This window comes from Pavona decussata, unplaced genomic scaffold (genome assembly GCF_977016875.1).
Source record: "Pavona decussata unplaced genomic scaffold, jaPavDecu1.1 SCAFFOLD_96, whole genome shotgun sequence".
In the NCBI taxonomy this organism is placed as follows: domain Eukaryota; kingdom Metazoa; phylum Cnidaria; class Anthozoa; order Scleractinia; family Agariciidae; genus Pavona; species Pavona decussata.
In genome coordinates this window covers 1,077,273-1,089,276 of record NW_028145513.1, presented here as the reverse complement: position 1 = coordinate 1,089,276, position 12,004 = coordinate 1,077,273, and the positions used below count along the sequence as shown (strand labels likewise).

The 12,004-nt window shown below is 35.2% G+C and overlaps 2 non-coding genes across 2 annotated transcripts; both read left to right on the top strand.

The window, feature by feature from the left end:
• The first annotated feature begins 1,129 nt into the window (after positions 1-1,129).
• Positions 1,130-1,201, top strand: Trnaq-uug (transfer RNA glutamine (anticodon UUG)). Its single transcript has one exon. It is a non-coding gene; the product is annotated as a tRNA-Gln (tRNA).
• Positions 1,202-1,725: 524 nt separating this feature from the next.
• On the top strand, positions 1,726-1,797 carry Trnag-ucc (transfer RNA glycine (anticodon UCC)). The gene has a single exon. It is a non-coding gene; the product is annotated as a tRNA-Gly (tRNA).
• The last annotated feature ends 10,207 nt before the right edge of the window (positions 1,798-12,004 follow it).

Sequence of the window (12,004 nt, the reverse complement as noted above, 5' to 3'; positions counted from 1 at the left end):
CAAATTGAAAGCGTTTTTTTTTAACCCAATCTAGACTAGGCACTTTTGGTCTTCGAGAGTCAATTTCCCTGATCCGCCTCCATAACTCCCATAATATTAAAGGTATGTCAATGAAACATGGAGAATGAACAGTACGCGCAGGGATATGTCCTTTGCTGTCCACAATGGGAAGTCATGGTGCCATATGACGCGCCATGACTTCTAAATGGTGGTCATCTTGCACGTAACCTTTTGTTCTTATCTGTGGGACTCTGAAGAAGAAAAGAATGCATTTTTCCTTCTGTGAACCACCAGTCTTGCTTTTTTTGTATTATTTGTTTCGTTATTTTAACTTATTAGATCCTTTAATGTGGTATCGTTCCATTTTTTTACTTTTTTTCATTTTGGATTCGCCATCTTGGATTTCTTGACTTCCCCAAAACTTTAGAAAACTGCCAAAAGTTTACATGAAAGCTATCAAAATAAAGAGAAGAACGGTCAAATGATCTAAAATATGAAAATTACTATAATTTTTGTTCATTTATCAAACAGTGATATTCCATTTCCGAAAAAGAAAATGTCCGTTGAAGTTTGATTGCCTTGGTAAGATCCAATTCGGTGAATATTAACTTAACTTACCATACCAAATTGTGCTCCAACAAATTTCTCAAAAATCAGTCGCAAAGTTTTGTGGCTCTAGCTTACAAATAGATGAAATGAAAGCTTTATTAACGTGTCGTAGCTTCTAGCCTACTAGAATACGCTAATTTGGGACACCTAACTACTTTACATTATAAAATATACATACGATCGACCAATACCACTATACAATGTGTTAGAAGACACCTAACTACTTATAAAAATTATAAAACTTAATATAACTTATAAAAATAAATAAATAAATAAATAAATAAATAAATAAATACGGAAATAGTTGTTGCAGAGAAAAGAGTCCCTAGAAGTATTGTCGATCAGTTGAGATAAATCAGCTGATTTAATACGTTTCTTGAAGATAGAAAATAAAATAGGATAATAAAAGAAGATAGAAACATTCCAAATCAGAGCTCAGGCGAAATCCGCTCCCCCCCCTCCTTCCTGTCTAGATCCGGTTAATAATAACATTCAATATTTTGCTATCACTCGTGTCCAGGGTCCCATGGTGTAATGGTTAGCACTCTGGACTTTGAATCCAGCGATCCGAGTTCAAATCTCGGTGGGACCTTGACAGAGCCCCTTTTTATTTTTCAACACACATTAAGAAACTCTGTCCCTTTTTCTCTCTTTTTTGGTAGTGTTCAAGAAACCAGATTAACAAAGCCCTCCTAAGTTAAGATTTTAAAGTATTGCTTTTTTGATAACAGCTCATTGTTAAATTAACAACAGACTATTGTTCAAAAACAGTACTTCAAATAATTTAATGCATCTCAACTTAGAGGAGCTTCGTGAATCTGACCTTTGACCTCCAGTCAGGACACTGTTACCAAGGGTTTCACCTCGGTCCATTCCTTTCTCTATAACAACAACTATTTGCTTCAATTATCGGCCCATTGTTGTACAGCAGTTATCTTAAATTCATTTTTTGGCTCCATATTTCCTTGAACTGACATTCCCGCCTCTAAACATGTAGTGGAAACAACATAAGTTAATTTCAAACGTTTTTGTATTCAAATGGACGTCAAATGGACTAAATTTTAAGAGGATGGATGATTAAAATGAACAACTTAATGTATGATTAACAGGAGCAAGGCGTCGGTGGTATAGTGGTGAGCATAGCTGCCTTCCAAACAGTTGACCCGCGTTCGAGTCCCGGCCGACGCAGTGCATTTTCCTCCTCTTTTATTTTCGTTTTCTGTTGATTATAAATCCCTTTGCCAAACTGTGGCATACTAAGTGTATATATCCTTTTTAGTTTAAGGACGGTGCCTACTTTTGTTACAGCGCATACGTTCTGCGCATCTCGAGATACTCGGGTTTCCAATGGGTGGCGTCTACTAATACAGGGATATTTTTGAACTATGGGAAAAAAGCAGAATTTAGCAAGTGCTCTTGGTATTTAAAAAAAAATGGGAGTAACCGTGCACTTTTCAGAGATAATAGACCTTCAATTTGATAAAAAATGCCAAACATTTCTTTGTATTTTAGTACTTTTTAGAATTATTGTTTCTTTATAATTATCTCAAAAAAAATGCGTGGTTACCCCTAATTTTCTTTTAGGACTCCAATAGCCCTTGGGAAGATCTGCTTTTCCCACCGTAATAAACTGCGCGGAAAAACCTCTGCATTAGTAGGCACCGTCCTTGATTTTTTTTAAGACTTTCATATCGTCATAAGGTCTTGATTGCGGGAAACAAGTAACATTTTGAAGAGAAACGCAGGCACATTTTGATTTTGAAGACATTTTTTAATTCTGTAACTTATTTCGTTACTGACGATGGCTGCTGTAATGGCCAAAACGTGTTTTCCTTCAAACTATAACTTTCATACTCTGTTTAGACGATTAACAATTACCTTGGCAAACAACACGCAACCTAAGAAATTAAATGCGGCAAAAGAGTTCTTCGTATATTACGTAGTCCCAAATCTTTATTCCCTTAAACCTGTTTTAAATAATCTTTCTCAATTTTTGGCTATTTTGACGAATTTGAGACATCACAGAAGTTAACGGTTTGCTCAATTTTTAGCTATTTTTACCAAATTCAAGCACGACAGATTTTTGGCTATTTAGACGAATCTCAGACATAACAGGAGTTAAGGTATTGAAAGATTTTTGGCCATTTTGACGAATTGATGAGAGATAACAAATGTTAAAATTTTTCATGATCTTCAGGCTATTTTGACGAATTTGAGACATAACAGGAGTTCACTTTTATCGATTTGACGAATTTGAGGTTTTAAAAGAGATATCGTTTTGCTGGATTCTATGCTATTTTGAACAATTTGAGGCATAACAGGGGTGTGGTAAACTCTGCCGCAAGATAAGAATAGAAGAGATTCGCGTGACATATTTATGGCATAAAGTTTTAAATTCGATTCCTGCACGAAGCTCAAAGGACCGTAAGCTGATGATTTCTTTAACTCTATACAACTTTACAGCTACTGGCCAGCGCAAGAATATTTCTGGTCTCACACTCGTTACAATCTGCAAAAGTAGAGAAATAATTTCATTACTTTCTTTACGACATTATTGCTGTTCTGTCTACATTCTCTTTCTAACTGTTTACTCGCTTATGTTAATCCATTTTGATTATGTCCAGCTCTTTGCGTTAATTATTCTATTGCTTTTATCCTGTTGGTTAATACGTGATGACGCTATTCGTTTCTGATTGGTTTGCCATGAAGCTATTGTTATTTGCCTATATAAGTGAAATACCACCCGGGTGATTTGGGCGGAATCAGTAAACTAAGCGCACAGTATACAGAATGAATTCTCCTCTTTTGTTATTCATCAATGCAGAATACAATTACCTTTCCATCCAATCACCCTTCACCCAAACATAACACACAAGACAAGCACAATAGAACAAAAAGAACCTGCTAAACACAAAGCAACAAGCACAAAACAAAGAAAACATACCTACTCAACAAAACACAACACCAGACCGAGTACAGTACAATACAGTACAACACAACACAAGACTAGAAAAGACAACACAACACAGCACTTGCGAAACCACACTCAATTTTAAATCCGGTCATTGCTTTTCAAAATATTTTCGATATGAAATGCTTCTAAAGAATTTCGAAACAATTTTTGTTTTCTCGCGAGAAATCTGTGGCCAAAAGAAATATTTCCTTTTCACGAATTTGACACCAGAAAGCAACAAACTTATTAATTGCTCGATTCTTAGCTATTTACACGAATTTGAGAAAAGAAAGGAGTAAACTTATTTCTCGATTTGTGGCTATTCAGTCACAAATTGAAGATCACCAAAGAGTAAAATTACAGATAAATTATTGGTCATTTTCACGACATCGAGACCAGAAAAAAATGAACTATTTCTCGATTTCCCGCCATTTTCACGGAGTTTAGACTTATTTCCCGATTTTTTAACTATTTTCACGAATTTGAAACCAGAAATTAAAGGAGTAAATTATTGCTTAATTTTTGTCCTTTTTTTAAAAAAAAATGAGACCAGGAGCAAATGAACTGATTTCACGATTTTTGGCAATTTTGACAAATTTGATATATAACATGAGTTAATGTTTTGATCGATTTTTCGCTATTTTAACGCATTAAGACATGACAGGATGTAAAGTTTTGCTCCACTTTTGGCTATTTTGACGAATTTGAGACCTAACAGTGGTGAACAGTTTTTACGATTTCTGGCTTTTTATGAAATATAGACATAACAGGAGTGACTTTTCTTTATTTTTGAGTAATTTGAGAAATAACAAGAGTGAAGACGTTTCTAAGTGGTTGTGTATTTTGAGGAATTTGACTCTGAAAAGGAGTCAAGGTTTTTGTCGATTTTGGGTTATTTTGAAGAATTTGAGACATTAAAACATTTAAGGTTTCGCTCGATTTTTGGCTATTGTGCCGAACTGAATTTGAGACCTAACAGGTGTATAGATTTTTCACTATGTTTACCTACTTTGACGAATTCGAAACCTCATATAGGATTGAAGGTTTTTCCCCGTTTTTAGTAAATTCAGAGATAACAGGAGTAAAGGTTTTCCGAGATTTTTTACTACTTGGGCGAAACTGAAACATAACAGGAGTTAAAGGTATTGCTTGATTTTTGGCTATTTCGGCAAATCTAAGACATAACAGGAGTAAAGGTTTTCGTCGATTTTGGGGTATTTTGACGAATGTTAGTCATAACAGGAGTTAAGGAATAGCTCAATATTTTGGCTATTTTGACAAATTTGATACTCAATAGTAGTGAAGATTTTTCTCAATTTTGGGCTCTTTCGGTGAATTTTAGACATGACAGGTCAGTGAACATTTTCCCCAATTTTTTGCTCTTTTGATGAATTTTAGACGTGACAGAAGTGAAGATTTTTCTCCCCCAGTTTCTGGCTCTTTTCATGAATTTTAGAAAGAACAGAGGTGAAGATTTTCCTTGATTTTCGGCCCTTTTTGATGAATTTTAGACGAGACAGGAGTGAAGATGTTTCTCGATTTGTGGCTATTTTAAAGAATTTGAGACATAACAGACCTGAAGAAAGAAAGGAATGAAATCATTGCTCTACTTTTGCCGATTGTAACGAATGTGAGACCAGAAATATTCGCGCGTTACCCAGTAGAAGTAAAGTTCCATAAAGTTAAAGAAATCATCAGCATATGGTCGTTTCAGCTTTGTGAGGAAATCGAACTTAAACTTTATGCCATAAATATCTCAAGCGTATCTCTTCTATTCTTATCTTGTGGCAGAGTTTACCAAACGCGAATATTTACCACATTATTGCTGTTTTGTCTACATTCTCTTTCTAACTGTTTACTCACTTGTGTTAATTCATTTTGAATATGTCCAGTTTTTTGCGTTAATTATATTCTATGGCTTTTATCTTGTTGGTTAATACGTGATGACGCCATTCGCTTCTGATTGGTCTTCCATCAAGCTATTGTTATTTGCCTATATAAGTGAAATACCACCCGGATGGTTTTGGGCGGAATCGGTAAACTAAGCGCACAGTATACAGAATAAACCCTCCTCTTTTGTTATTCATTGGACCCTTTGATTTTTCTCAACACACTTCAATTAAAAACGGAATACAATTTATTTTCCAACCAATCACCCTTCACCCAAACATAACACAACACTAGAAAAGAACAACACAACAGGACACAAGACAAGCACAATAAAACAAAAGAAATCTACTAAACTCAAAGCAACCAGCACAAAACAAAGAAAACATACCTACTCATCAAGACACAACACAACACCAGACAAGTACAATACAGTACGACACAACACTTGCGAAGCCATAAATCCGGCCGTTGTTTCTCAAAATGTTTTCGATATGACATGTTTCTCAAGAACTTCGAAACAATCTTTGTTTCCAAAAGAAATATATCCTTCTCACGAATTTAAGACTACCCAAGAGTGAACTGATAACTAACTTATTGGCCGCCATTTTCAGGACATTAAGAACAGAGAAAAATGACTGACTTATTGCTTGGATTCCCGCCATTTTCACGGATTTTAGACCAGAAAGGAATTAACTTATTGCTCGACTTGTTAACAATTTTCACGAATTTGAGACAAGACAGGAGTAAATTTTATTGCTTGATTTTTTTGTCCATTTTTAAAAATTTGAGACCAGAAGAAAATTAACTTATTTCTCAATTTCTGGCTATTTTGAGGAATTTGATATATAACAGGGGTTAATGTTTGGCTCGATTCTTAGCTAATTTTACTCAATTCAAGGACAACGGGAGTGAAGGTTTTCCGAGACTTGTGGCTATTTAGGCAAAACTGAAACATAATAGGAGTTAATCTACTCCTAGATTTTTGGCTCTTGAGGAATTTGAGACAACAGCAGTGAAGATTTTTCTCGAGTTTTGGCTATTTTGACGATTTTGCCTGATAACAGGAGTGAGGATTTTTCTCGATTTTGGTTTGAGGAATTTGAGTCAACAGGAGTCAAGTTTTTCACGATTTTTGGCTTTTTTTTAACTTAATTGAGACATTACAGGAGTGAAGGTTTAGGCTATTTGGGCGAAACTGAAACATAACAGGAGTGAAGGTATTGCTAGATTTTTGGCTATGTTGACGAATTAATAAGAGATAACAGAAGTTAAGATTTTCAGGATCTTTGGCTATTTTGAAGAATTTGAGACATAACCGGAATTAACTGTTTCTTGCTTTTTGGCTCTTGAGGAAATTTAAGACAACAGAAGTGAAGATATTTCTCGATATTTGGCTATTTTGACGAATTTTAGAGGCAACAGGATTGAAAACTAATTGCCAGTAAAAATCAAAGAAATCGTTCATACTTTTATTATCAGTTTGAAGGCCTAGGTAAGTAAGTGAAGGATATAAGGTTAGTTTTTTGAAGTATTCCATATAACGGCAGAAAGCCACGAAAAACGGTCATCCCATCGGAAGCTCGGATTTCTCCTCGCGAGAACTCGACATTTTAATAAATTGTCAGTGAACTGGTTCAAAAACTGCAACGACAAAAAATTTACAAATTTGCCTTACACGCGAGAATATAAAACTTATCAAGTACAGACTCGTCTTGGAAAAGGTTGCTCGTGTATAACCAGCCTTCATGGAGAATTTATTTACCGAGAAAAATACGTTGAATGCGTCGGTGGTATAGTGGTGAGCATAGCTGCCTTCCAAGCAGTTGACCCGGTTTCGATTCCCCGCCGACGCATAGTTCCTTCTTTTAGTTTTATTTTATTTTTATATTTTTAAAGGAATATAGCATTTTTTATCACAAAATTCCTTTTTCTAAAACTACGCGTCTAAGAAAAAAAATTAAGTTAGGCTCGAAAATAGAATTGGCTGAAGTTCTTTCATTTCTTTTTTACGACAAAGGTGATGTATCTTGCACGTATTGTTGGTTTTCATGTGATGTCAATAAAATTCTAAACGTTCAAAGGCCAACACAAACCTGCTCTTTAACGTGTTCTCTACAACAGTGGGTCAAACCTGCTTGTTCCTAGCTTCCCGCTTTGGAAATAGGACATTCGAAATTTGATCAAATTGGTGGCATCCCGAGAGACAGAAATTCTCCAAACCGTGTCATCAAACCAATATTTCTGTGTTACTTTTTCATTTTCAAGCTTGATAATGAGTAAAGTTTTTCCGAGAGTTTTGGTTATTTAGATGAATCTGAAACATAACAGGAGTTAAGTTTTGGGTCGATTTTTGGCTGTTTTGACGAATTTGAGTGAAAACAGGAGTTATAACGGTCTTTCTAAATTTTTGGCTATTTTTACGGATTTGAGAGACAACATGAGTTAAGATCTTTCTCGAAGTTTGGCTTTTTTGACGAATTTGGGACATAGCAGCAGTTGAGATTTTTCAGGATTTTTGGCCATTTGGAACAATTTGAAAAATCACAGGAGTGAAGATTTTTCTAGATTTTTGGCTATTTTGACGAATTGGAGACAGAACAGGAGTTAAGGTTTAGCTAAAGTTTTAGCTATTTTTACGAATTTGAGAGGTAAAAGGAGTGAAGGGTTTTCTCCATTTTTGAGTGTTTTGACGAATTTAGGACATATCAAGAGGTAATGTTCTGCTTGATTTTTGACTATTTTGACGAATTTGAGACATAACAGGAGTTAAGGTAATCACCCTTCACGCAAACATAACACAACACAACAATAGAAAAGAACAACACAATATAGGAGACAAGACAAGAAAAACTCAGCAAAACACAACACAACACCAGACAACTACAATACAATACAGTACAACATAACACAGCTCAACAATTGTGAGGCCACACTCAATTTTAAATCCGGCCGTTGCTTCTCAAAATGTTTTCGATATGAAATTTTTCTGAAGAATTTCGAAACAATTTTTCTTTCCTCGCAAGAAATCTGTTTCGGGAGTGAAGGTTTTCCGAAATGTGTGGCTATTTCGGTGAAACTGAAACATAACAGTAGTTAAGGTATTGCTAGATTTTTGGCTATTTTGACGAATTAAAGAGAGATAAGAGAAATTAAGATTTTTCACGATCTTGGGCTATTTTGACGAATTTGAGACATAACTGTAGTGAAGGTTTTTTTTTCGATATTTGGCTGCTCTGACTAATTTAAAACATCACAGGGTTTAAGATTTTTCTCGATTTCTTTTTTTCACTGATTTTGGAGTGAAGGTTTTCCTCGATTTTGGGGTATTGTGGGGAATCTTAAACACAACAGGAGTTAAGGTATTTCTGAAGTTTTGGCTATTTTGAAGAATTTGAGACAGCTGGAGTTAAGGTTTGGCTCGATGTTTGGCCATTTTAACGAATTTGAGGGATAACAGGACTGAAGATTTTTCCCGTTTTTTGGATATTTTTGCAAAATTTAGACGTTACAGAAGTTTCTACTTTTTTACGAATGCAACACAAGAGGAATTACGGTTTTGCTTAATAATTGGTTGTTTTTACGAATTTGAGACATAAAAGGTGCCAAGGTTTTCCTCCGGGTTTGGCTATTTCGACGAATTTGAGTTACTAAAAGAGTGTAGATTTTTCACCATGTTTGGCTACTCTGAGGACTTCGAAACCTCATCGGATTGAAGGTTTTTCTCCATTTTTACTAAATTCAGTGATAACGGGTGTGAAGGTTTTTCGTGATTTTTGGCTATTTAGACGAGTCTGAGACAGAACAGGAGTGAAGTTTTCATCGATTTTGGGGTATTTTGGTGAATGTTAGATATAACAGGAGTTAAGTTATAGCTATTTTGACGAATTTCAGACCTAACAGTAGTGTAGAATTTTCTCAATTTTTAACTATTTTTATAAAATTTAGACGTAACTTTTTTCTCGAGTTTGTACTATTTTTATGAACTTGGGACACAGGGGGAATTAAGGTTTTGTTCAATAATTGGCTATTTTTACGAATTTGAGACAAAAGGTGTCAAGGTTTTCCTCCAGTTTTGGCTATTTTCAGAATTTGAAAAATAACAGGAGTGATATTTTTCTCGTTTCTTGGCTCTTTTGATGAATTTGAGGCAAAGCAGAAGTGCAGATATCTCTCAGTGTTTGTGTATTTTGAGGAATTTGAAACAACAGGAGTCAAGGAGTTATTGATTCTTGCTATTTTGTACAACTTTGAGAAATCACAGCAATTAAGGTTTTTCTCGATTTATGCTATTTTGACGAATTTGAGACAGAAGAGGAGTTAAGATTTTTGTCGATTTTTGGCTATTTTTCAATAAATTGAGACATTGCAGGAGTGAGGGGTTTCCTCGAGTTTTGACTATTTTAACGAATCTGCGACATAACGGAAGTTGTTATTTCTCGATATTTGGCTATTTTGACGAATTGGAGACATAAAAGGAGTGAAGCTTTTCTTCCATGATTGGTTATTTTGATGAATTTGAGACATAACAGAAGTGAAGGTGTTTTTAAAGATTTTTGGCTAGTTTGAAGAAATTAAGACATAAAGCTAGGAAAAGCTATTGTGCTTTTCAGTTAAAGCGCCCAGGCCTACGCCTTTTTGACGAATCTTAGACATAGCAGGGGTCACGTTCGATGTTTGGCTATTTTGATGAATTTGAGTGGTAACCGGAGTGAAGATTTTTTTCAATTTTTGTGTATTTTGAGCAATTTGAGACAACAGGAATTATGGTTTTTTTTCGATTCTTGCCTATTTTGACGAATTTCAGACAGAGCAGGAGTGAAGATTTTTCAAGACGTTTGGCTACTTTGAGTAAATGTGAGACAAGAGCAGCGTGGATTGTTCACATTTTGGGCTTTTTGATGGATTTGAGACTTAACAGGTGTGAAGATTTGTCTTAATTTTTTTTGTACTTTGAAAAGTTGAAGAGATAACAGGAGTGAAGAATTTTTAAGATTTGTGGCTATCTTGAAGAATTTGAGACATTAAAGCTGGGAAAAGATATTGCCCTTCTCAGTTAAAGTGCTCAGGCCTAGGCCCTTTCGCGTTAAATAGTGCAGTTCTTTCGTTCCTGCATTCGTCCTATTACTGAATATGGTTGCTTCGTTTTTCATGTGCAGCGAGAAGGTGAAAAGTGAAAAATTTCGAGTTCTCGCAAGGAGGAATCCGAGCTTCCAGTAGGATGACCGTTTTTCGTGGCTTTCTACCGTTATATGGAATATTTCAAAAAACTAACCTGTCATATTTCTCTTACTTACCTTGGCTTCCAAGCTGACAAAGTATGAGAGAAATCGTTTTCTTGGCCGTGGTCACATTTCTTCCTTTTTAATTTTCTTCGATTTTTACTGACATTCACTCTTAAGATCTTTCTCCATTTTTGGCTATTTTGACGAATTCGGGACATCATAGGTGTTAAGGTTTTGCTCAATTCTTAGCCATTTTTGCTAAGTTCAAGCACAGCAGCAGTGAAGGTTTTCCGAGATTTTTGGCTATTTAGACGAATCTGAGACATAAAAGGAGTTTAGGTATTGCTAGATTTTTGGCTATTTTGACGAATTAATGAGAGATACCAGAAGTTAATATTGTTCATGATCTGTGGCTATTTTGACGAATTAGAGACATAACAGGAGTTAACTTTTTCTCGATTTTTGGCCATTTTGACAAATTTGAGGCTTGACAAGAGATACCTTTTTGCTCGATTTTATTCTATATTCAAGAATTTCAGACATAACAGAACTGAAGAAGAAAAAGAATCATCTCATGCTCTACTTTTACCGATTGTAACGAATGTGAGACCAGAAGTACGATCGTTTAAGCTTTATGCGGAAAACGAACTTAAGACTTTATGCCAAAGATATCTCACGCGTATCTCTTCTATTCTTATCTTGCCGAAGAGTTTACCAAACGCGAATATTTACGACATTATTGCTGTTCTGTTTACATTCTCTTTCTAACTTCTTACTCACTTATTTTAATCCATTTTGATTATGTCCAGTTCATTGCGTTAATTAATTTTCCATCAAGCTATTGTTATTTGCCTATATAAGTGCGACACCACCCGGATGGTTTGGGCGGAATCAGTAAACTTAGCGCACAGTATACAGAATGAACCGTCCTCTTATGTTATTCATGGACCCACTGATTACGGAATACATTTACCTTTCCATCCAATCACCCTTCACCCAAACATAACACAGCGCAACGCTAGAAAAGAACAACACAATATGACACAAGACAAGCACCTACTAAACGCAAAGCAACAAGCACAAAACAAAGAAAACATACCTACTCAACAAAACACAACACAACACCAGACAGGTATAATGCAATACAGTACAACACAACACAACACTTGCGAAACCACACTCACTTTTAAATCCGGTCGTTGCTTTTCAAAATATTTTCAATATGAAATGTTTCTGAAGAATTTCGAAACAATTTTTGTTTCCTCGCGAGAAATCTGTTGCAAAAAGAAATATTTCCTTTTCACGAATTTGACACCAGAAAGCAACAAAC